Raw genomic sequence first — 26,703 nt, forward strand, 5'->3', positions numbered from 1 at the left:
CTGCATTTCACGTGGATAAGCCTTAAGACCACCCCCAGGTAGCAGGTGTTGTTAATCCTATCTGCAGATGAGAAAGTGAAGCTCTGCTGTGTAACGTGAGCTGCTCAAGCTTCAGAGCTAGTTGGGATCCACACCCAAGTGGGGTCCCTCGGGAGAGGCCTGGCTTTGGAGAGAGGGCTCAGCCCGGACGATGGCGGAGGCACAGGACTCCCGGCCGTCAGAGATGGTTCTGGATGTTCCCGGTGACCCCTCCTGCTCTGGGCCTGGGAGGCAGTGGCTGAGACCTGAGGTGGGTGTCTTTAATCTCCTGGCTTCCTCCCGGTGGGCCAGGGTGTTGGATGGTCGTTTTCCTCCACCTGTCGCCACAGGTCCTGTCAGCCCGAGGGCCGCTGTCTCCCTCGGCCCCTTCAGGCCGGGGGTGGGGGGGCGGGGTGTCCCGGAATCCCGCGGTCGCTAGCCCGGGAGTGATCTCTCCTCCCCTCCCGAGTGGGTTCAGGCCGCTGCTGTTTCCTCATTCGTTGGTTGCCCTTTCGTTAAACTCTCTTCAGTTACTCCTTCGAGTGTTTCCAGTCAGGACCCTGACGCGTCCGGGAGCAAAAGTGGGCTTTAGGGAGGACTCCTCCCCTGGTTGTGGAGATGTGCGTTGCCCTGCGATTTCTCACGTCGTGTTTTTGGCTCTTGGCGTGTGAGTGAGTTAAAAGGCGCCGAGGCTTGCAGTTCATTAGGATGGGAAACCTAGAGAGAGGAGCTGGGAAAGCAGGACAGGAAGCTGGCGACCCTCTCGCGGGAACGTCTCCCGGCCGCTCTTGAGTCTTGAGGAGAAGACTGAGCGTGCAGGACTCCTTTGGCGGGTGACAGTGACTCGTGCGGTCCGTCACTCCCCTGTGCCTCCGGTACCTGGTGTGTGGAGACGGCGGCCGTGAGGCGTGGATGCGGGGCCGCGGCCTGCACTGCCTTTCCAAAGGGGCCTTGTTCCCATGCCTGCCCAGCTCACAGTGACTCTCAGTTCAGTTTAGTTCAGTCGCTCAGTCGTGTCTGACTCTTTGCGACCCCATGAATCGCAGCACGCCAGGCCTCCCTGTCCATCACCAACTCCCGGAGTTCATTCAGACTCACATCCATTGAGTCAGTGATGCCATCCAGCCATCTCATCCTCTGTCGTCCCCTTCTCCTCCTGCCCCCAATCCCTCCCAGCATCAGAGTCTTTTCCAATGAGTCAACTCTTCGCATGAGGTGGCCAAAGTACTGGAGTTTCAGCTTTAGCATCATTCCTTCCAAAGAAATCCCAGGGCTGATCTTCAGAATGGACTGGTTGGACCTCCTTGTAGTCCAAGGGACTCTCAAGAGTCTTCTCCAACACCACAGTTCAAAAGCATCAATTCTTTGGCGCTCAGCCTTCTTCACAGTCCAACTCTCACATCCATACATGACCACAGGAAAAACCATAGCCTTGACTAGACGGACATTTGTTGGCAAAGTAATGTCTCTGCTTTTGAATATGCTATCTAGGTTGGTCATAACTTTCCTTCCAAGGAGTAAGCATCTTTTAATTTCATGGCTGCAGTCACCATCTGCAGTGATTTTGGAGCCCCCCAAAATAAAGTCTGACACTGATCCACTGTTTCCCCATCTATTTCCCATGAAGTGATGGGACTGGATGCCATGATCTTCGTTTTCTGAATGTTGAGCTTTAAGCCAACTTTTTCACTCTCCACTTTCACTTTCATCAAGAGGCTTTTGAGTTCTTCTTCACTTTCTGCCATAAGGGTGGTGTCATCTGCATATCTGAGGTTATTGACATTTCTTCCGGCAATCTTGATTCCAGCTTGTGTTTCTTCCAGTCCGGCATTTCTCATGATGTACTCTGCATCTAAGTTAAATAAGCAGGGTGACAATATACAGCCTTGATGTACTCCTTTTCCTATTTGGAACCAGTCTGTTGTTCCATGTCCAGTTCTAACTGTTGCTTCCTGACCTGCATACAAATTTCTCAAGAGGCAGGTCAGGTGGTCTGGTATTCCCATCTCTTTCAGAATTTTCCACAGTTTGTTGTGATCCACACAGTCAAAGGCTTTGGCATAGTCAATAAAGCTGAAATAGGTATTTTTCTGGAATTCTCTTTGCTTTTTCCATGATCCAGTGGATGTTGACAATTTGATCTCTGGTTCCTCTGCCTTTTCTAAAACCAGCTTGAACATCAGGAAGTTCACGGTTCACATATTGCTGAAGCCTGGCTTGGAGAATTTTGAGCATTACTTTACTAGTGTGTGAGATGAGTGCAATTGTGCGGTAGTTCGAGCATTCTTTGGCATTGCCTTTCTTTGGGATTGGAATGAAAACTGACCTTTTCCAGTCCTGTGGCCACTGCTGAGTTTTCCAAATTTGCTGGCATATTGAGTGCAGCGCTTTCACAGCATCATCTTTCAGGATTTAAAATAGCTCAACTGGAATTCCATCACCTCCGCTAGCTTTGTTCGTAGTGATGCTTTTTAAGGCCCACTTGACTTCACATTCCAGGATGTCTGGCTCTAGGTCAGTGATCACACCATCGTGATTATCTGTATCGTGAAGATCTTTTTTGTACAGTTCTTCTGTGTATTCTTGCCATCTCTTCTTAATATCTTCTGCTTCTGTTAGGTCCATACCATTTCTGTCCTTTATCGAGTTCATCTTTGCATGAAATGTGTCCTTGGTATCTCTAATTTTCTTGAAGAGATCTCTAGTCATTCCCATTCTGTTGTTTTCCTCTATTTCTTTGCATTGATCGCTGAAGAAGGCTTTCTTATCTCTTCTTGCTATTCTTTGGAACTCTGCATTTACGTGACTCTAGCCTTGAATTTTTGGAGATCAGGTTCTTTTCGGGAGATGCTGGGGAACCCGGAGCAGTTTGCGGAGCTGGGCCCTCTTCCTAAGATGAAATCCCTGTAATTCGCTGACCCGGATGGAATTTGTAACCACTCGGTAGCAAAATACTTGTATTCTGCCAGGCCCACTGGGAGGGAGGTGTTGGTATGACTCACTCCAGAGAATGGCTGTTGAATGCGATGAAGAGACAAACTTGGAGTTCCGAGTTCCTAGCCTGAGAATGATTTTGATCTTTGGGTGAGGGCTGGACTTGGAGGTGGTGCAGTGGAGGGTTTACCATGGCCTACCCAAGGAGGAGCTGCTCAGCTTCAAGGGAGGTGCTCAGGATAATGGAACCCAAGTGCCCTTTTTGAGCTCCCATCAACAAGACTCTGCCAGACTCTGTCCCTGAGCCATTCCACAGCATCCTCACAACACTTTCCTGAGGTGGTGGTCTTGTCAACCTTTGACCGAAGAGCAAACTGAGTCCCAGGGATGTTATATAATTTCGCCAAGGTCATGTAGCAGGTTGCAGAGTCTTAAATTGGACCCACATATATCAAACTCCAAAGATGGTAGGAATAGAAACTACAAAACAACAACTAAAGCACCAGCAACCATTTCTTGGACTGTTCCCCATATGTCAAGCTAAATTTCATCATGTTTAAGTACTCTGCAGTGTAGCATCTCGATCCCTAGCATAGATGTAAAAAGCATTTCAGCCCCCGACCCCCAACACACACTTAACACTGGTGGTTGTCTAATTGTAAGTAACCCTCGTGATCTAATGACAACTGTTTAGAATAAAATCTGTTTTTAAATTTTTTGAAAACTTTTTATTTTATATTGGAATACAGCTGACTATGTGGATCACAGTAAACTGTGGAAAATTCTGAAGGAGATGGAAATACCAGACCACCTGACCTGCCTCTTGAGAAATCTGTATGCAGGTCAGGAAGCAACAGTTAGAACTGGACATGGAACAACAGACTGGTTCCAAATAGGAAAAGGAGTACGTCAAGGCTGTATATTGTCACCCTGCTTATTTAACTTAGATGCAGAGTACATTATGAGAAATGCCGGACTGGAAGAAACACAAGCTGGAATCAAGATTGCTGGGAGAAATGTCAATAACCTCAGATATGCAGATGACACCACCCTTATGGCAGAAAGTGAAGAGGAACTCAAAAGCCTCTTGATGAAAGTGAAAGTGGAGAGTGAAAAAGTTGGCTTAAAGCTCAACATTCAGAAAACGAAGATCATGGCATCCAGTCCCATCACTTCATGGCAAATAGATGGGGAAACAGTGTCAGACTTTTTTTTGGGGGGCTCCAAAATCACTGCATATGGTGATTGCAGCCATGAAATTAAAAGACGCTTACTTCTTGGAAGGAAAGTTATGACCAACCTAGATAGCATATTCAAAAGCAGAGACATTACTTTGCCAACAAAGGTCCGTCTAGTCGAGGCTATGGTTTTTCCTGTGGTCATGTATCGATGTGAGAGTTGGACTATAAAGAAAGCTGAGTGCTGAAGAATTGATGCTTTTGAACTGTGGTGTTGGAGACGACTCTTGAGAGTCCCTTGGACTACAAGGAGATCCAACGAGTCCATCCTAAAGGAGATCAGTCCTGGGTGTTCATTGGAAGGACTGATATTGAAGCTGAAACTCCAATACTTTGGCCACCTGATACGGAGAGCAGACTCATTTGAGAAGACCCTGATGCTGGGAAGGATTTAGGGCAGGAGGAGAAGGGGATGACAGAGGATGAGATGGTTGGATGGCATCACCGACTCAATGGATGTGGGTTTGGGTAGACTCCGACAGTTGGTGATGGATAGGGAGGCCTGGCCTGCTGCCGTTCATGGGGTCGCAAAGAGTCAGACATGACTGAGCGACTGAACTGAACTGACAGCTGATTAACAATGTTGTGATAGTTTCAGGTGTACAGCAGAGTGACTCAGCCATTTAAAAAAATATTTATTTGACTGTGCTGGGTCCTAGTTGTAATTCCACGTGGAATCTTTGCTCTTTGTTGTCCCACGCAGCATCTAGTTCCCTGGCCAGGGATCGAACCTGGGCCCCCTGCATTGGGAGTGGAGAGTTTTAGCCACTGGACCACCAGGGAAGTCCCTAAAATCTATTTTAGAATAACTTTTACACACTAGGGATAATGGGGAAATTCGGCCCTATTCAGCCCATCAGGAAGTGTCTAATGAACAAGAGATTGGGTGGGTGCCTTGTAGTACCCAAGTTTCCCAGGAGAACTTAAGAAGCAGAGAGGAGATAAAGATCAGTATAGTTAAAGCTGTCATTAACATCTTTTCCCATCATCATGTTTTCCATTCAGTTTGCCATATTGGCATTTTAATTTTCCAAAGCCTTGTGACCCTATTTCCTGTTAATATTTTCTCTTGACATGTTGAAATCATTCTGTACTCTAAAAAAAAAAAAGGTAACTGTGCTTTTATATGTTATCTTTAGGAGCAAAGTTGACACATGCAGGCTTCATTCAGATTGAAGTATCTGAGGTCCCATCTGTGAACCTGTGTTATGGGCAGTCTGGAACCAGTTGTATAGCTTGGTCTCAAGGCCAAAATGAGACTGAATTGTGAAGGAGGTGATGTCTGGTTTGATCCATTTCCTGTTTCTTGTCTTTCTTCAGTGATTAAGTTGGCCTGTCTGAACAGCCCATTCTGACCTACTCCCCATGTCTTACTCTACACAGCAGCCTTATGTTTCCTTTTCTGTTCGTCACAACCTACCTGTCCTGAGAACTATGCTTTCAGAGCTCTGCCCAATCCCCCCCTTCCCTGAGTTCAGTATGTACTTTGAGTACATATTGAATTGATAATTCCAATTTTCACATTGTTATTGGAAACCATATTAATAAGTTATTAATATAGTTTTAGTTATAATAAATAAATAAAATAATAAAGTTTTAGTTATTCCCATGCACAGTATGAAAAAAAAAAAAAAAACTTTGGAGAAAAGAGAGATGGTTTTGAAATAAGGCATATCTGAGTTTGAACCAATTATGAGCTGTGCAGCCATGGGCAAATTAACTCTTAGATTGGTCTAGCTGTGAGATAATCATGATGACCCTACTTTAAGAGGGTGGCCTTTAATAAAGGAATGGAGCAATGGCACCCCACTCCAGTACTCTTGCCTGGAAAATCCCATGGACGGAGGAGCCTGGTAGGCTGCAGTCCATGGGGTCGCGAAGAGTCAGACACGACTGAACGACTTCCCTTTCACTTTTCACTTTCATGCATTGGAGAAGGAAATGGCAACCTGCTCCAGTGTTCTTGCCTGGAGAATCCCAGGGACGGGGGAGCCTGGTGGGCTGCCGTCTATGGGGTCGCACAGAGTCGGACACGACTGAAGCGACTTAGCAGCAGCAGCAGCAGCAGCCAATCTATTGCAAGCAATACAGTAATACCCCCAGTTTCCTTCCTCTCCCAATAATTTTGTCCCTTCTAATGCCCACCCTCTTCTTTGTTTATCACAAATAGATTCAGAATAACAGTTCCCCATCATTGCTTCCTTTCTCCTGCAGGAGATTAAAATGTCACAACGGACCAGTTCTGCATAGGCTGTTTTAGTTGCGTGCCTGTGGCAGATAACTGCAAGGGTAAGTTTGTCAGATGGTTACTAAGCATCTCCCTAAAGCTAACAGAGGGAGTTGGACAGGACCTCTGAGCTATCTCCCATCCCCTCCTCTTTGGCACCCACAGGATGTTTGCTGCCATCTGCAAGGACTCTTTCTGTGTCTGAGAGCCCATTCTCTGACCAGACCCAGCAGTTGGGGACAACACTCATTGTTACAAGGTGTCTTGCTACCTTGGGCTGCCATCTGCCTTCTGGGCTGTCACTCATCTATTCTTTCCAGCTTTTGGAATCTCTTTGGAAGGCTCTCCTTTACTCATGTGATGGCAATAGATCAGCTAACAAACTGGTCATGTGTTCACGAGGTCTTCTCCGCCTTCTCCCCTTTAGATTTTAGGCACCACTTTATCCTTCTTAAGTTACACTCAACTCTTCTGTTCCACTTTGTCGGCAGTCACCTTTCCCTCCTATCTCAATGGGCTGTGGTTCAGCCTCTGCAGGGGTAGGAGCACCAGCTTTGAAATTAGGTCTGGTTCATATATGTGTTGACACATACTGGAAGCCTCAGTTTACCTGTCTGTAAAGTGGAAACAGTAATACCAATGTCATAGAACTACCATGCAGGTTAAATGCTCTGCTGTCTAGAAAGTGTGCAGTCTGGTGCATGGAATGGAGAAGGTGTTTGATACCTGGTGGCTGTGTAATTATTATTTAATTATTAGGCAGTTATTGTTTGTTCCGTTGCAGGTAGGTAGTCATCATGTTTGGTTCTCTTAGAAAGTCTTCCCAGGGACACTTAAGATTTTGCCCAGTCTGGATGTGGGTGTCCTTTCCTCCCTTACAACAGGAAAACGACCTTAAGTAAGTGTTTCTGTTATTTTCTTTATACTTACAGATTCTTGGTAGGATAGGATCATCAAAATACCGTCTGATGGTCATGTTAAGTACCTTAGTTTGAGGCAGGTTATCATTTAAGAACAGTTTGCATCTTCTTTGGCTGCATATGTCCTAAGAGGCTCCGTGAGAATGCAACACGATGTCCAGACGTCTGTGGGCAGAATTCCAGAGCTTCTGAAAGATGAGCCTGTCCTGTGGCTGATGAACAAGGTATGAAGACACTAAATCCCCCCGAGCGAGTCTAGCAAGGCCTTGCCCCTGTCTGGCCTTTCTGGAAAGATGGGATGAGTTCGCTCAGAAAAAAAGGGATTGGGGGTGTTTTCAAGGAAGAGTCTTCCTTGTCAGAAATTAGACAGTGAAAGATCTGGGGTTTTCTGCTGATTTTCCCAGTTGTTCTCACAGCCCAAGACACATGGTTTGGCCATGATGTCATCTGACATGGATAGACATGCCACAGCCAGAAGCTGTCAAGCAGGTCCTGGGTTATGATGGAGGGTGGGAGGGATGTGCAGTTTGAAGGCTACGTGAGTAATGTTTTCCAGTAGGGTATTATCACCCGTCCCATCACTGATGGGGGGGATAGAATTGAACTCCTTAAAATACTCAAAACCAGCTTTTCTGTATCGTCCCCAAAGACTCTGATTTCCCAAGTTAAAATCCTGTATTTAGCAGTCTTGTCTTTTGTCATGCTAGGAAGTATTTTCAGATCATCCAGTTGAATGTAGATGATGAATTTCAGTCATTTGTCTATTAATTCATTCAATCAATGGATCGTTCAGTCATTTGGTCTATGGTTCAGTTGTTCATTTGGTCTCATTCCATTGGTCCATTGATTTTTCAGTCTTTCAGTCGTTCAACAAACAGCCATTGCAGAACTCTGTATCAAGAGCTCTGTGGGTGTGGGGCATCCCACAGTGATTAAAAAAAAATTAACAGGATCTTCTGCTGGGAAAGGCAGACGTTAAACAAGAAATTAAAGCCAAAGGTGATGAATGAGGAGCACTGTGATAGGAAAAGCAAGGACCCTGAGGGAAAGGATGACCAGTTTGGCTGGATATTACAGTTCTCTGTCATCTAAAACATCAGATTCCCTTGACTTAACTTCTAGGGTATCTAAATAAATAACTCCAGACAGCCCTCCACTAGAAAGAATTAGAGCTCATATTTGTGAAGCTTTTGATATATGATCAGGCCCTGAACTAAGATGAACTAAGATGCACAAAGATGGTCATAGTTAATCCTCGCAATAACTATAGGTTAGGGACTCTTAAGTATCCCCATTTCACAGATGAAGAAGCTGAGGCTCAAAGAGCATTAGCAACTTGTCTGTAGTTGCAAAGAGTGAAGTGGCAGAACCAGGATTGAACCCTGTTCTCTCTGCTTCCAGAGCACGTGGTGCTAACCACAGATGCTTTTTTCCTACTCGTGCCCAGTACCTGGGAATCCTGTAACAGGGAGAGAACCCAAGGCAAAGAGAACCTCAAAGAGAACCCAAGGCAAAGAGGACACTTCCTAGCTTACTCCCAAAGAGCCAAGTGCTCTGCAGTGAGGCTGGCAGCCCATGGAAATAAGAGCAAGGACTTGGGGTGACAAGTCAGAGAACATCTTGGGGTGAGCTGTGTTCCTGCATCCCAGAGAAACTGAGAAGTCTTTACAGGAAGCTGTTTGTAACAGCAGAAAGACCTTAGGCAATCCAGCCCAGAAATAAATCAATCTTATGCTCACGCATGCATTTTAAATGTAGCTAGAGTAATACAAACTGAATTAAGAACCTACTGCCCACATGACATCTTTATTTGGTTGTAAAACACTCTATTACACACACTTGTTTGTTTTTTCGATGATCAGAAAAAGAAAGTGAGTCAGTCATTTCTGCAGAAATAAGTCCTATGTTTCAAAAGAAAATAGTTTTCTTAGAGAACACAGCCTTCTTTCTATTTTTTCCCCACTCCTATGTCCCCTCCTCCCATTCAGTAATATGTATCTCCTGTCCAGATGTTAGATGACTTTGAACTAATTTGGAAGTCTTCGTGCTTAATTTAGAAGTGATTCACATACACACTGAGTAAGTAGTATCTGAGTTTGGCCAGAGATAGAGATAGTTGTAGTGATGTGATTCAGGCTTGCCAGTGAGAGGTCAGCCTTCTATCACTTGAGATGTGACTGAATCACTATGGTGACTCAGCTTGAGTCTCTACAACTGTGAACATAATGGTGAGCCTGCTCAGCAGCTTCTTTTAGTGTCCGCCACGTGGTGTGAGTTGATTCTCTGCTAATGGGCACGTGTTCTCAATGCCCATATGAGGGTCATGTTTCCTCATATCTCTCTGTCCATTTGGCTTGGTATCTGCAGTTACCACAGGCTTCGTTCATCCATCATCCCTTCCCCAAAGGGATTCTTTTACCTGATGTCTTACTATCCTTAAAGACTGTGTGTGCTCAGTCATGTCCAACTCTTTGCGACCCCATGGACTGTAGCCTGCCAGGCTCCTCTGACCGTGGGATTTTCCAGGCAAGAACACTGGAGTGGATTGCCATATCATTCTGCAGGGGATCTTCCCAGCCCAGGGGTCAAACCTGTGTCTCCTGCATTGGCAGACAGATTCTTTACCACTGAACTTCCGGGGAAGCCATATCATTAAAGAGGAATAAACTAGGAGTTGGGGATTAACAGATACACACTATTGTATATAAAACAGATAAAGACCTTTGGTATAGCACAGTGAACTATATGTAATATCTTGTAATAGCCTATAATGGAGAAGAATCTGAAAAAGAATATATGTATGTAAATGGCCACCCACTCCAGTATTCTTGTCTGGGAAATCCCATGGACAAAGGAGCCTATAGTCCATGGGGTCACAAGAGTCAGACACAATTTAGAAACTAAACAACAAATATACACACACACACATACACACATTCATACACACACACATATTCACACACATATATACACACACACGTTTATAGGTATATACACACACATATATAACTGAATCACTTTGGTATACCACTGAAACTAACACATTATAAATCAGCTAAACTTTAAAAAAAAAAAAAAAAAAAAAGACAGTTCCTTCCTTTCCAGAGTCGCAAACAGTGAGCATCAGAATCCAACTAGTCGGCCTAAACGCCATCCAACTACAATGGTACTGTCTCTGCTAGCGCAGTATTATGACTGTTACCACCATCTGCACTCCTGTTAGTACCAGCAGGTAATATGGTGTAACACTTACGAGTTACAGCCGCTGGTTGAATTCTTTATATGCTGTGTCTCTATTCATCCTTGTACCATTCGCATTCAGAGGGTGCTATCTGGATCCCCCCTCTTCTGCTGAAGAAGCAAAATGCAGGGTCAGATAAGCAAAGGAATTCACCTGAGTGTTAGCCATGGGTCAATGGCAGAGGTATTTTGTAAACCCGATTAACTGACACTGTACTGTAACCACCTCATCGGTGCTTTCTACCTTCCTGATCTTTTTCACCATCTCATATCCAGTCACCTCTGTGCTGTTGTTTATGTGGTAGTGGTGGCTTGGCACTTGCCATACTCAGAGGAACAAGGTGGCAAGAGCAGCAGAGTCATTTCCAGAGCTCACAGCTTTTAACCTACTGATACTTCAACTACAGTCTGCCTCATCCATCAAAGAAGATCCCCGGAAGGAAAGCAGAAACCTGGATTAGCACGGATTCTGCAGGAAGAGCTTGTTGAGCGTCTCTGTGACACTTTTCTTATCAATATCCGGGCAAGAGAGCCATTCTCAAAGTACTTTCTTTTTGCCTCATAGACTTTTTTCCCCTTATCACACTATTATTACAATTTTGTTTCCTCTCCTGAGGATTTTAGCTTGTTCTTTGGAGGAATAGTCTAAGGTCGTCTAAAAGGTTTTGTGCAAACTGTGTTTTCCTGGATTGTTTGACTCTGATCTCCACTCAGGAGGACTTGATGGTGTGTTTGGACACTGGAAAGCATTCCATGGCTTCTAATTTCAAGGTGGAGGGGTTGCTCCCATAGACAAGAGTGGCTCCTGTCCTGGGGACTCCACCCTGGCTTCCTGGTCACCCAGTCCTTCCAGGCCAGGTTTAGGTTCCTTGGGCCCCAGAATTCCCTGCTCGAAGGAGCTTAATCCCATTTTCAGAGCAGAGCAGGTCTCTTCTCTGGGGCCATTCTCCTCCACGGAGAATGGTGGAGGGAACCAGGAGGTGGCTGCTTATGGGGTGTGGATCAAGTTTGAGAATCTGCACATGTGTGAGTTGAGACAGCTTAGAGTGTGGGGTGGAAAAGGAAGATGGAAACATACTAGAAGCCAGAGGGGAATCTAAGAGTTTGGAATCCAAACCTAGCCTTCCAGGTAGTTTTACAGACATTTATCATGGTAGGAAAATAAACCATATTTTTATTGAACAGTGTGTTATCTGGGTTTATAACTTCTATATATTCAGACATATACTATGTAAGCCTCTGCTGGTACCCTTTCCCCTGGGTTCTTCAAATATTAGGAATAGGCCTTTAGCTACCCCTAGGGTGATCATTTGTTCTATTTTATCTGGGATAAAGGGGTTTCCCAGAATGCCAGATTGAAACTGCTAATGGAGAAAGACCTAGGCAAAAAGTGAGTTGATCTCTTGAGAAACTCACTATCTGTAATATACTGACTGTTCTTGGTTTGTTTAACTAAACAAAACTCAAGACTTCTTTCGGGGGCAAGAAAGAGCTTCTATTTACATTTTCATCATAATAGCACACTAGAAATTCTATTTAATGATAGACCTGTTCACAGAGTCAGGAGAAAATTAAAGGTCACTTAACCACAGGCAGGCCTCCTGTCTCCAGGCAGGATGCTGCCATTAGCCGTGGCCTTCGTGAAAGTGCCACCCAAATCATCAACAAGTGTTCAGTGACCGCTGAAAGAAGAAACGTCATAAGAAGGAAATCAAAATAGGTTTTTTATATCTGGGATGGTCTTATTTTCTCCACGAACAAGGAGACTGGACTGGTTCCACCAGCATCATTCCTATCCCATTTCTGACTGTGATGTCTAAAATGACTCCATGCCAGAGAGAGCCTACAGGTAACCAAGGACTGTGGACATATTGGGGTGTTTGGCACCTGAAAGAAGACTAGACAGGAGCATCTTTAACCAGACAACTCTCTAGGCAGTATTTAGAGGTAGACGAAGCTCGTCTCTACTCAGATTGCTGCTTCTACTTTTCCTGAGTTCCTGGGAATAAGACATCCTTTCATTTATTGAATGAGGCCAACAGGGGTAGCTTTCCAAGCAAGAGGAACTGCAAGAGCCAAGGCTCTGCAGCAGGAACATACTTACTTGAAAATCTAAAAGCAGACGAGAGGGGTGGGCTGGCAGAGGGGAACTATGGGGCAAGATGGGATCTTAGGGGAGGGGAGGGGCCAGGTCACCTAGGAGCTAAGAGCCGCAGTAAATGTGTCAGATTTTAACAAGGGTGGTGGAAGCACAGCGTGGTAGGCTGAATTGCGAGTCCCCCAAAGAGATCCACATCCTGGCCCTGGAATCTGTCGCAGACAGAAACGGACTTTGCAGATGTGGCAAAGTTAAGGATCTTCAGGTGGGAAGATGACCCTGGATTGTCTGGGTGGGCCCTGAGTGCCACTCCACGTCTCCCTGAGGAGGTGGAGGCAGAGGGAGCATTGTCACAGGAGAAGAGAAGCAGTGTGGTCTATCAGGGTGTGGTGGAGTGATGGAGTCACAAACAGGGAGTGCTGACAGCCTGCTGAGGCTGGAAGAGGCAATGAGCAGATTCTCCTCTGGAGCACCTGGAGGGAGCCACGATGACTGCAGCCCAGGAACACCGGTTTGGACTTCCAGCCTTCAGAACTGTGGGGCAGGAGAGTTTTTCTATAAACCACCATGTTTATGGTGATCTGTTACAACAGCCAAAGGAAGTGGATACAGGCACTGCTTAACTTTAGGCTGGAGTGCGATTTGATGGGTTTTGCATCTTTCGGTGACCACGCTGAGAGCTCTGTGGAGCAGAGAGCAGAGGCAGGCAGAAGTGGAAGCAGAGAGACCAGCTGGGAAGTTGTTGGCAGAGCTGTGATGCAGCAGTGGAGGTGGAGAGAGGGGGAACTTTCAAGATTTTATGCTCTGGAGGTTGAGTGACGAGACGTGCTGACAGATTGCCGTGGGATAAGGCAGGCTGTGAACGGGCTCATCAGCAGCTGAATCGGAATGTCGATGTGCTCTTTCTTCGGAGGAAAGCCTCTGATTTTAAAAAGAAGCAGAAGGATAACGCAGTGGTGGGATTTTAAGTTCTGTGTAACAGTACAGATGTGGAGAAAGCGCTTAGTGGGTGGTGGGCTTGGAAACTCGCCCTGCAGTCCATTGTGTCACTTGGCGTAGCTGACCTGTTCATAAGCTGTCACCAGTCTTTTTCCAGAAATAGATGGGCTGCACATCAACCAGTGACACCTTCCTTGTCATCTCAAAGGAAATTTTTGTGATGCTTCTGGGTAGGGGAGGCATCTGAAAGATCTGGTCTGAATGCCACAATGATGATGTCCTTATGACATTTCAGAGGCCCCCCATCCTGGTTCACATTCTGGCATGTGTCCGATTCACCTGGGAGGTTTCTCCATGAAACAGATTGGAGAGGTGAGGCTGCAGAGATTCTGACCCCAGGCTGGGATACCATGTAGGGCAGTGCTTCTCAGACTTTAAAGGTTCTGATTCGGCTAGTCTGGGGGCAGCCCGAGATTCTGCATCAGAGTTCCCAAGTGATGCTGATGCTGCTGGCCTCTGGACCACACTTAAAATAGCATGATGTAGGGGTCACTCTCAGATCTGTAAGCCCCACATGTTAAGGATGAGCCTGACTCCAGTTTGGATGTGAAGCTGCGTGTAGCAGAAACAAAGGTAGCTGGACGCATGATGAGCCCTGTTGTGCAAGGGCCCAGCTGTGATGGGGGTGCCACCCCTTCTCTTCTGAAAACCAGGGGCACTTGGTGTTCTCTCCTGCTGAGCTCACAGAGGCTCCCTGCCAAACCCAACAGGGACCAGCTTCCTGGACTGGGCTGTGAGGCTGAGGTCTGCCAGGCTCACCCCTTCCAGAAGAGCCAGGGCCAGACGACTGCCTCAGCCCGGTGCTGTCCGTCTTGCCTGGGGCCCCGTGAGGGCTGGCTCGCAGTCCTCAGCTTACTGTTTGTCATGCACAGTCCTGGCCATGCTTCCTTCTTACTTCAGACCCTGCCCTGCTCACTGGTTTCCCCGTCAAGTTCCACTCCTATCTCTAGCCTCTACAACCCCGCCGGATATTAATCCCTCACTTCCTCTGTTCACTTCTTCTCTCTAGGCCTGAGTGGTCACAGTTTAACTCAGAAGCCATCCTCATACGATGGAGAAGGATATCTGTGGTGATGAGAGAGAGGAGTAGGATCTGGGCCTGAAGAGAGACAGTGCAAACTGGTGGCTAAGAGGGTAGATTTATCTCAGTATAAATCCCAGCTTGGTTGTACCTCATCTGGGTGACTTGGGACATTGTTGGGGCCTGAGTTTTCCAGTCAATAAAATGGGGGAAATAAAACTTGATTCTCAGGGTTGTTGTTGTAAACAGTCAATGAGCTGATGCACTTTTAAAATTAAAAGGCTTTATTCTGCAATGGGCACGTTATAATGGCAGTTCAGATTAGCCAGTGCTGTTTGTTCTTCCCTCTACTCTCCTAACCTGGCCATCATCGCCCCTTCTCTCCTGACGCTTAGGATTTTGAGCCTTTAGTTGAGGTACAATCTTCAGCATGTCCTCCAGGTGAAATTCCTGAGGTAGGAAGAATTGATTGTATTCCAGAGACCATTTTTTTTTTTTTTTTGAAAATTGCCCTGTGGGCATGGTTTGGGGCTACCCACTCCACTGGGCTGGCCACAGCCCTTTAAAAGGAAATGAAGGGAAGTACTGACAATTCCGGCCATTAGTCCAGACTTGAAACAAACAGGAATCTCTAGGTCCAAACATTTCCCCTGTACAGCTTTGTTTACCTTAGAGACCAACAGCAACACAATTAGGTTTAAATGTCAGCAACAAGGAAAGGTTTGCGGTCAAGGACAGTGGAAGTCTTTTAAAAATCTAGTATCTGGGACCAGGGTTAATGCCTTCCTTCCTAGATGGGGAGGTGGAGACATTTCAGGGTTGCCCCATCATATTAAATAATGAGGAGGTGACATTAGGTTTAATGTACGGTCTTCCCTAGACGTTTGGAAGAGACTCTCTGAATCAGTGCAGTTGAGGCCCCAAGATGAGCATTGGCTGGAGCCCTGCCTCCTCCACAGCCAGCCAGAGTAGACATTGTTGTCCATGGGCCACTGATGGAGAAGAAATAGAGGCTTTGGCTGGGTTTCATTCACCTACATGCATCACCAGATGTTCCTCAAGTACCTGGTACACGTCAGTGGCTGGTGGAGAGGTGGTGGTACAGCTGTGAAGGAAATGCAGAAATCCTGGGCTTCACAGAGCCTGCCTTCGGTACATGTTTAAGTCTTAGAAAATATCTGTTTGCTTCAGCCTGAATTCAGAGACATCAAGGATTTCAGAACCTGGGTTTGGTTGGGAGAGCAAAGATTATCTCGTCTATCGGTGCCTTATCTTTCTTAGGGTCTCTTGAGCTGCACCCCACAGGCCAACAAACCCTGTGGAGTGACCATCTTCAGGAGCAAAGAAAGAGTCCAGAGTCAGCAACAGAGGCATCCACGGTTTAGTGGATGGGGGAGCTTACATGCCTGAAGCAAGGTCCCATAGCGACACTGCTGTGCGGTGGAGAGCAGGCAGGATGTGGTGCCAGTCTTTGCTCTGGCGTCAGGGAGGGGAAGGTTACCAGTTATAAGGGGAATTTATGTCAGGTTGGCTCATAGGTTACTAAGGAAATGAGCAGAGGAGCATACCCCTCAGCATCCCTTTGTTAAGCCATCATGGTGGCTAACCTTAGACCAGTCACTAGCCTGGGGCAAGTATGTAGAAATGTCAGTCAGGTGAGTCGGGTATAAGTGAAGCAGGCACTGGTCCAGCAGGCGATGTTCAGAGAGCAAGAGAATGGCTATCTTGAGTTGCATACTTCTATGAGAATATTAAGAAGCTGTGAGCCTGCGTTCCAGTCCTGAAAACTTCTGTCTTCAGTTTCAGAAAGTTTTTTTTTTTAATTTTATTTTCTTTTTAAACTTTACATAATTGTATTAGTTTTGCCAAATATCAAAATGAATCCGCCACAGGTATACATGTGTTCCCCATCCTGAACCCTCCTCCCTCCTCCCTCCCCATACCATCCCTCTGGGTCGTCCCAGTGCACCAGCCCCAAGCATCCAGTATCGTGCATCGAACCTGGACTGGCAACTCGTTTCTTACATGATATTTTACATGTTTCAATGTCATTCTCCCAAATCTTCCCACCCTCTCCCTCTCCCACAGAGTCCATAAGACTGTTCTATACATCAGTGTCTCTTTTGCTGTCTCGTACACCGGGTTATTGTTACCATCTTTCTGAATTCCATATATATGCGTTAGTATACTGTATTTATGTTTTTCCTTCTGGCTTACTTCACTCTGTATAATAGGCTCCAGTTTCATCCACCTCATTAGAACTGATTCAAATGTATTCTTTTTAATGGCTGAATAATACTCCATTGTGTATATGTACCACTGCTTTCTTATCCATTCATCTGCTGATGGACATCTAGAGTTTCAGAAAGTTTTTATTCCATCCTCTCTTCCTCCCCAACTTCCAGCTTCTGATCTGGTTCCACCAGAACATTCCTCAGCATCTTTGCTAAGAGGGGCTTAGCACAAAGTGTGTGTGTGTGTGTGTGTGTGTGTGTATTTTTTAAGAGATGGGAACTTGCTGCCTTTCCAGGCAGCTCATTTCATTTTAGAACTGTGTAGCCCATGAACCAGTTTCTTCTTTCACCATGTTCTCTGCCTCCAAGCCCCGAGACTGAGCTGTTGCTGCTGCTGCTAAGTCGCTTCAGTAGTGTCCGACTCTGTTCGACCCCAGAGATGGCAGCCCACCAGGCTCCCCCTCCCTGGGATTGTCCAGGCAAGAGTTCTGGAGTGGGGTGCCATTGCCTTCTCCCCCGAGACTGAGATCTGCCATCTTAATCACCAGTGTCCTGATTTTTACTTCTACTAACCCTTCTGGGTTTGGGGGCTTTTATGGGCTTGACTACCATCATTTTCCCTGAAAGGGAAAGACTCCAGTAACGTTTCTTCTCCTAGTCTCTCCATAAAGATACTGGCCTGGGATAGGCCTCCTTAATCTCCTCCACCCTCTGTTTACCTTCTTATCTGAAAATATGACTGGATTTGCAGATTAGCCAAAGGAAACAGAGACATGTTTTTAAGGCTGGCGACTTGCTTTTTAAGCCTGCCGGTATTTATAAAAGCTTAAATGACTTCTCTGTTCCTTGTGTTGTGTGGGAGGAAAAACTCTTACCTACAGCGGGCTGGGAGAGCGGTGTCAACAAGCTCCCCCAACCCCCCTCCACCTCTTTCCTGCTGAAAGCCAGTTTTCTTTTTAACCCAATGTCCAGGCTGGGTGAAATCCTTCAAAAGGAGAGAGCCAGAGACTCAACCAGGAGAGTTCTTTCAGAAGGGAAAGTAGTGCAGGCAGGTCACAGCCCTTTAAAAGTGTTTTTACCCAAAAAAATGTCAGCTGAAGATTTTGAAAGTAATGGTCTCATCATCTACTGGACAAGAGCTGGGTGGTGTTTAAAAGCACCAGGCCCAGTGGAGTGGAAAGGCTGCATTGATTCACAGAGTCGGTGGAGCCGTGAGGCAGAGGGAGTTGGAGTGGAAGGAATTTTATTTTCTTTAGCTCACTTAAAGCTGTTTTCCAGCCAATGCACACCATGAGCGTGCGCCAACCACCACCCCACAGAGGATGCCTGTGTGCTGGGTCCTCACCGCGTCCCCGCTGGAAGGGACCATTGTCATCCTTGCCATCGGTCCTCGGCACCTCAGGACTGGACTAACAGTGACTCTGAGTTCACGAAACATGCGAAAGCTTACACATTTTAACAATGCAGGGACCACTCATGTCCTGAACTTAAAGACGCGCAGACACTAACTCACACCTCAGTGCGGGAGTCCCTCCTCCTGGCACCTGTGCTGTCCCTTGGAGACAAACATTGTTTTGAACCCCATTCCCACCACCCTGAGCTTTGTCTGTTTATACAATTGTGTGGCCTCTATGTACCTTCCGTATATATATATACACACAAATGAGTATTTCATTTTAGTTTCTTTTCCTTTGTATCACAGGCTCTCACACGCTGTATAATGTGAGGGGCTTGGTGTTTCCACATGATACCTGGCTGAGGTCATCTGTATTGCGCCCTTCTCCTGGTGTATCCATAGTGACGGCCGTAGCAGATCCCACCGGGGGAGTATCCACGGCTGATTCTTTCACTCATGTGCTCCTAGGTTTTGGGTGATCAGCAGACTTTTGTTCTTTTTAACAGTGTGGCCTCTTAACATTCTGCTGTGTCTCGGTTTTCCAAAGTGGCTCTGTCCATTTACACACTTATCAGCAACGGAGGAGAATCTCATTATTATTCTGTGAGCTGGGGTTTCTGGTAGCTACTTACAAGAAACCAAGCTGTGTGTTTTTCACATACAAACCTGGCCGTGCTGTGAGAACTTTTTAAACATTTTTTTTTTTTTAAAATGGAGTGGAGTTGCTTTACACGAACTTGGGCAACCTCCGGGCGTTAATGAGGGACAAGGAGCCCTGGCATGCTATGGTCCACGGCGTCACAGAGAGTCGGACACGACTGGGCGACGAACAGCAGCATGGTTGCTTTACAGTGTTGTTAGTTTCCACTGTACAGCAAAGTAAAGCCACGGGATGTTACATATATTCCATCTCTAGGTCGTGACAGAGCACTGAGGAGAGTTTCCCTGAGCTGTACGGGGGCTCTACATAGTGTCAGTAGCATATGTATGTGTGTGAGTCCCAATCTCCGAATTCACCCCCAACCCCCCTACCCCTCTAGTATGCAAACCTGTGTTCTCTTCACCTGTGTCTCTGTTTCTCTTTACACAAGGAGAACTTGAGGTTGCCTCTCATTTGGCAGAATGGGCTCACAGATTCAGGACTCAGACTTCCCGTGCACCATCTCCCCCTACCCCCCAACCCCCCACCCTCCCCTTCACCATCCCCACCCACCACCCACCACAGCTGCACTGGCAGGCGAGGAGGACGCTCCTCTGGCAGCTTCCCTACAAGCCTTGGGCTGCCTCTGAGTGGCCAGACTGAGCTTCAGGTCCTGATCCAGTGCTTGTAGTCAGTACCACGGAATATGCCAGTAGATGAGACCTGGCTCCATCAGGTGCCCTTGTAACTGAGAGTGGATTCTCCGCTCCCAGACTCCGGGAACCCAAGTGGGAGATGGTCATTCCCTTCCAAGAAAATGAGACTGGTGCTCCCAGGAGAGAGGAGCAATGCTAGGCAGGCAAAACCAAACCAAACCTAAAAGGCAAGTTTTTAGAAATAAAAATGGTTCCATTTATTATCATATGAGCTCAGGCAGGGAGCCCCTAACATGTCCATGTGGAAACCTCCTGTATGTCTCTCCAAACTCATAAAGACCTGGGATTAACGAGGGGAAAACAGTTCTAGAACCTGGCTCTTTGTGTTTCTTCCAGTTTATCTCTTTTATCTCCATTTTTGGATATTTTCAGCCTGGGAAATGTGACCCTTTGGAATACATTTTTAATATTGTTTCTCATCCAAGAAGGCCCTTGCTTTTATAGCTGCTCATGCAAACCTACGGCTGTCATTGTTTTCATTCTTGCAGTTGCCAAAGGTGAGTTCCAGAGACTGGGTCAGGACATTTGCGAGAGAGGGTAAAGTTCATTCCCAAAATATTATTGAAGCTTCAGGGTTGCCATAGTTGCAGATGTTAGCAAGGTTACATGTCTCTAAGAGGTCTGGGGTGTCTCTTGTGGCTTTGAGAAATCTACATTCTTTAGAGAATTCTTTTCCCGACTGAAACCATTTCTCAATGGGCAGGGCTGGACCATAGCAAACAGACACCCACAACCCAAGGAACAGGCACCTGGTTAGGGATTCAGACTTGCAGTAAGACTTGTGTCCAGATCCTGGCTCTACCCCTTTTTAGCTGTGTGATCTCAGATAAGTTGCTTAACCTCTCTGAGCTTTACCTTTTCATCTGTCAAATGAGGCTAACACTGGTGTTGAGAAGACTAGATGAGACAGTGTATGTAAAACTTAGGTCAGGGAGAGAACAGACCCTGTCTTTGTTCTTAAAAGTTAATAGTAAAATGATTATTAATACAGTAGACAAGTCCCTGTTGTGCGTTACAGTAGGAATGCCGGTGCCGGCTTCTAGCTCAGTCTGGATCCAGCCGTGGCTAGCCACTTAACAGCTTATGCGACCTTACCTCCCTGAGTTTTATTTACCATTCTTGTTTGTAAAATGAGGGTGAGGATACCACCTCACGGGATGAGGATGTGAGTTAAAGCAGTTTCAGTAAACCACTTGGTGTGATGCCTGGCACAAAGCTAGTGCTCAGCCAGCAGTGTTGCTGCTGCTGCTGCTGCTAAGTGGCTTCAGTCGTATCCGACTCTGTGTGACCCCATAGACCGCAGCCCACCAGGCTCTGCTGTCCCTGGGATTCTCCAGGCAAGAACATTGGAGTGGGTTGCCATTTCCTTCTCCAAGGCATGAAAGTGAAAAATTAAAGTGAAATCGCTCAGTCGTGTCCGACTCTTAGTGACCCCATGGACTGCAGCCTACCAGGGCCCTCTATCCATGGGATTTTCCAGGCAAGACTACTGGAGTGGGGTGCCATTACCTTCTCCCAGCCAGCAGTGTTACCCTTCCCCTTTTCTTTCTGAGAAGCTGGAGCCAGCCCCTGTCCCTGCAGTGAGAGCAGGGTGGCTAATGTTGTTATAGCACAAACCAGCTGAATTCAGCGGGGTTGAGAAGAGAGAGTGTTCATAGCCTGTCTCAGACACTGGCAGTCCAGTGTGGAGAACTGCCAGATCCCCACCTCTGGGTACTCAGGGAGTGCTCATTATGTTACTTCCCCTTTTACAGGGTTTGACTTATAGAACAACTGCCGTTGCTGTGTGCGTGGCAAACATCATTCGAGACATGGGGAAGCACGGTCCGATGACCAGGGGGAACCTCAGCTGTTTGTGTGTGGGCAGGGTTGTCCCCTGGTAGCTAGCCTGTTACACATGCGGCCTGAGTGCAAAGAACCGTGTGGCATTTTACTGCTATGACCCCAACTGGAGAATGCTTTGGGAACAATTAATTGTGGTGTAAGAATCTGGGTGGGAGTGCTTGGCTTCCAGAGTGAATAATTCTCTGAAGACAAACCATCCCAGGCTGCCTCCTGCCAAGAGAACACTGTTTCTCGTCCTGGCACTGCTGTAGCCGGGCTCGCTGAGCAGGAGCCGGATGACAGGCAGGTCCGACCAGAAGCAGGAATACACAGGGATGGATTTGCCTGGAGCTGGGAGACTTGCAGATTCCCTTTGGGGGCCCTCGACAGTGGGACATAGTGAGGATGTACACTGATGCTTGTTGCTGGTCGCTTTTTTCTCTCCCTAACCTGCTGTCTCTTTTCTGTTTAAACTCATTCCTGTCTTCCCTTCCAATATGTTTCCAACTCTGCCTTCTGTGTCTTTCTCATCGTCTGACCCAACAGTGTCTTGCAGGGCAGCCCCACTCACAGTCAGCTTGAGAGAAGTGGAGAGCTCTCCATCTGCCCAAGTGATCCCCTTAAAATGTATTACCCAATGTCTCCTTGCAAGGGCCTGAAAGTCTTACTCGGCCACGTGACACTGGAATTTCAGAAGGTCCGTATTGTAGGAAAAATCGATTACCCAGGAGATTAGTACCAAAATCCACTGATGCCCAATGTGCTGTTCAGCTATTGCTGGATAACAAATAATCCCAGAATCTTAGAACAAGGAGTGTTTTGCTCATAGCTCTGTGCATTGACTTAGGTTGTACTGGGTTGGCTTTGTTCCACAGGGCTTCATTCTGGGGCTAAGTGGAGGAGTCTGTGTGTCCCTGGGGGAACCCATTTCATGGGGATGGCAATGTCAGCGGATAAGCATAACTGCAGAAGCACAGTTCAAGCTGCTACTTGTATTGAATCTGCTAACATCCTGTTGGCCAAATAAAGTCACATGACCAAACCCAAGGAGAAGGGGAAGGGTCATACAACTTGCCTAATTGTGGAGGAACTTCATGGCTGCATGGCAAGGGGCACAAAATGCAGGGAGGAGTGAAGAATTGGGGCTGATAATTCAGTTTGTGACTGCCAATAACACCTGAGTGTGAATTAGGTAGCTTAGGCCAAGAAGAGCAGGAGAACCTGGCAGGTAGGTCTCATACAGTTCCATGAGGGGAGGTGAGAAGAACATAAAAAAAGCCTGTCTGTCCTCGAGATGTGGCAGAGATTTGGGGCCTGAAGACAATGTGAGGCCATTGGATAACTAGGAGCTGTGTTCTCAAACTTCAGCGTGTATTAACCTGGAGAGCTTGTTAACACAGACCTTTACACTGTCCTTCCAGAATTTCTGGGAGCACAGAGTTTGTACTTTCAACAAATTCCTAGGTAATGTTTATGCTCTTCATTCAGGAGCTACATTGTGAGAGCCACTGCCCAAGGGATATGGGTGGCTGATGGCCTTTCCTCTCCCCCTGGATTCCATGCCAGTCCTGTTTCTTTCATTCCCACTCATCTCCCTCTTGATTCTGTGCCCCCTTTTCTTTCCTGAGTGCTGTCCAATCCTTCTCCTTCTCCCTAACTCCTTGACATGTGTTCCCCTTTTCCTTTCCCCTAGAAGACACTAGAACCCAGAGTGTGTGTGGCTGGAGTGTGCCTGCCACACACACGAGACACAGCTTGGCAGCTGAGTCACAACCTCCTGGAGGAAAACACTCCATGTTTTGGATGGAGATAACTATTCAATACAGAGATAATAAATATCCCAAGGAGTATATAGGTCCCTTGGTTCTGTTATGACAGTTTTTTTTTTTTTTGCATCTGTGCTACATCATGTATTTGTACTTTCTCTTCAAAAAATATGTGTTTGGTGCCTGGTGTCAACCATCACAAGGCACTTGACTATAATGACTTCTGAGGGATGAAGATGGTCCCCATGGGACCATAACAAATGTGTCATGAAACTTACCTGGGATTTTGGGAAGTGGTTGGACCTCAACCCAATTCACGCTCACAACCCAACTCACCAGCGCCATCATTAACTCCCAGCAAGCCCAGCTCAACCTCCTGGGCTGAAGTGCATAGTGGCCAAGATGACGGTTGCTCCAGCATGTCCTTCCGCTCCTATCTGAGCAAGTCAGTGATCTAGAGATGTTAATAGCTGGTTCTCAGAGAAACAGAAAGATAGAAGAGGAGGCAGCTACTATGCAGGAGCCTACCAGTGGCTCCTTAATGGCTATGCACCCCTTTATAACTGGGGCCTGGGTCACGCACAACAAAAAATTCTCTTTCTTCTTTTTCCTGTAGACCTCAGGGTCTCAGTCTGCTATGTCCTTGGCCATAACACACATCATCCTTTGGGACTTTCTGGCTCCCAGACCTGGCTGGGGGTGGAGCAATTCTCTTTCTTCCTCCTGCTGCTCTAGAACACATTCCCAAAAGGACATTAAAGTCAGTTTAATGCTGACTACCAGAGGACATCACAGTCACATTGGCCAGTGGTTTACAGATTTTGTCTCTGAAATAGTAAATAAAAGCATCATGTTCTTTATTTTCTTGGTTGCAGGCCCTATAAATTCTGATTGCTTTCAGTTTGTCTTGAGTGCAGAAGGCAACTTTAGTGGAGGTGACTTTTTTTCTGTAAATGATTGAATGACTTGAGTCTTCTCAGTATTAGTTTTCTACTGCCATGAAACCATTTAGCACAAATTCAGTCATTTAGGACAAGACAGTTGTTGATTACCTCAAAGTTACTGTGGGTTTGATGTCCCAGCACCGCTTAGCTGGTCCTGCTCTCAGTCTCACCTGCCAGCCGTCCAGGAGTCAGCCAGGGCTGTAGGCTCATCAGTTCAACTGTGGAAAGAATCACCTGTGAGCTCCCTTGGGTAGTTGGCAGAGCCCATCTGCTGGGGTTGTAGTACTGAGATCCCTGTTTTCCCTCTGGCTGTCATTGGAGGAACTCTCTCAGCTCCTGACCACTCTCAGGACCCTTTGCCACCTGGCCCTGACCATCGTCTGTCTCACAACACGACAGCCAACAGCAGAGGACAGACTTCTTTCACTCTGGTCGGCCAAGGCAGAGTCTCACATGATGCTGTGTAGGGTGACAGCCCACCGTCCCTGCAGGTTTTGTTTTCATCATGTGTTTTTAGTTCATTCAACAAATGAACTCATAGCATTTTTTTAATGTTTTTAAAAAATTTTTATTGGAGTATAGTTGCTTTCCAATGTTGTGTTTCTGCTGTACAGCAAAGTGAGTCAGTTATGTGTATACAGGTATCCCCCCTTGTTTGGATTTCCTGTCCATTTGGGTCACCGCGGAGCATGGAGTAGAGTTCCCTGTGCTGTACAGCAGGTTCTCATTAGTTATCTATTTTATACATAGTATCAATAATGTGTGCATGTCAATCTCAATCTTCCAATGCATCCCATTCACCCCCATTCAACAAATACTGACGGAACACCTATCAGATCCCGGGCACCATTTCAGGCACTGGGGAAACAGTTATGAACTTGACAGGGTCTCTGTTCTCACGCAGTTTTCGTTTCGGTGGTGGAGAGAAACAATAAACAAAAATGTATAAGTAAGTGACAAGTGCTGTGAAGGACATAAAATGTGGCTGGAACGTGCCAGAGGAATACTTTAAATGGGGGTAATGAAACAAGGTGTTATCTGGCAAGTGGTGTTTGCGTTGAGCCTTGAATGATGACAAGGAGCCACCCACATCATCATTTGGAGAAAAAAAAACAAAAAAACAAATTAAAGTAGGGAAAGAGCGAGTGCAAAAGGCCCTGTGGTTCAGAGGAACTTGACCTGTTTGAGCAGCTGAAAGGAAAAGCCCATTGGCTGGAGCTGGAGGGACATGAAGTTGAGGATATTGGCTGTGGGCTGATCTTGTGGGGTCTACAGGGGTACGAGAAAGGTTTGGATTTGATTCTTGTGTGATGGGCAGCCACTGGAGGGCTTCAATAGGGGTGTCATGTACTGTAATTTGTTTGATGGCGTTCAGTGTGGTTGCTTTAAAGAGAACAGAGTTTAGGGCAGCAGACAAGGGAGACTGAAGGATCAGCCCATCTGGAGTCAACTGCAGTTTTCCAGGCAGTGAGACCATTACCTTGGGCTGAGGTCCCAGCAGTGGACTTGGGAGAACTGATGGGAGTTGGAATGTCTTTGTTGCTTTATTTACCTCTGAAACAGGCGAGTTGAACACACTCTGGTCATTTAGTTGGTAACGAAATTAGTCCTCAAATTGAAGATGATCAATTTCTTCAGTTTCGTGAATGTTTGCACATTTCCGGGATGAGTTGAGGAGGTGATGGAGGCCTTTCCCATGTCCCACTCCAGCTGTCCCGTCGAAGGCTCCAGCATCCATTTTCAGCCACAGGAGGGCTTGCTCCAACATGGAGACTCACAAAGTAATTAGAACTTCACTGACTGAAGAATTCCACATGCTAGGCGGTTGTGCAAACTGACTTCTGCCCCTGTGGTGTGGCTGTGGGGCATCCATAAATATTTTCCCTCTGCTTCAAGGAAGAGAAGAGAAAGGGCCACCAAGTTCCCAGGGCAAAGGAGGGAAGCAGACTGTGTGCTACAGTGCTTCCTGTTAACGCAGAAACACAGTGTCCATTCATGGCCACGGACTCAGAGTCTACAGTGAGAATGTCTGGGTAAAGTCCCTGTTCTGCTGCATCACTCTGAACTACTTGCTTAGTTTCCCTCTACCTTGGTTATCTCATCAGTAAAGTGGGAGTATAATAAAACCAATTTCTTTGGATTTAACACATTCACACTTGTGAAGCACTGTTTCAGAGTAAAAGGAAATGCTATAAAGGTGTTAGCTAAATTAAAAGCAAGTCAGACATTGCCATTGTCTTTAAGACCCTCAGGATATAGAAGGAGACTATTAAAAATGCAGGGTGATTTTTCTTCCTTTAATGTAAATGTCACCATATTAATAGGAAAAAAATGTGAGATTTGGTGTCAAATGGCATTGATTGAATCCCCAAACCCTGCCATTTACAGACTATGTGACCTTGTGTAAGTAACTTCACTTCAGAGCATTGTTTCCTTCACTGGAAAAAGAGAAAGGATAATTAGAGAGGTGTTCCAATAAATGGCTGAT

The 26,703-nt window shown here is 46.4% G+C and overlaps 1 long non-coding RNA gene and 1 other non-coding gene across 2 annotated transcripts in view; one reads left to right on the top strand and one right to left on the bottom strand.

Annotated features, from left to right (window-relative positions):
- The window catches only part of LOC112443504 (uncharacterized), a 730,208-nt gene that overhangs the window by 31,754 nt on the left and 671,751 nt on the right, over window positions 1–26,703 (top strand). The gene's annotated exons all lie outside the window — the stretch shown is intronic.
- Window positions 4,901–4,973, bottom strand: TRNAG-CCC (transfer RNA glycine (anticodon CCC)). The gene has a single exon. It is a non-coding gene; the product is annotated as a tRNA-Gly (tRNA).

Source organism: Bos taurus, chromosome 22, assembly GCF_002263795.3.
Source record: "Bos taurus isolate L1 Dominette 01449 registration number 42190680 breed Hereford chromosome 22, ARS-UCD2.0, whole genome shotgun sequence".
NCBI classification, from domain to species: domain Eukaryota; kingdom Metazoa; phylum Chordata; class Mammalia; order Artiodactyla; family Bovidae; genus Bos; species Bos taurus.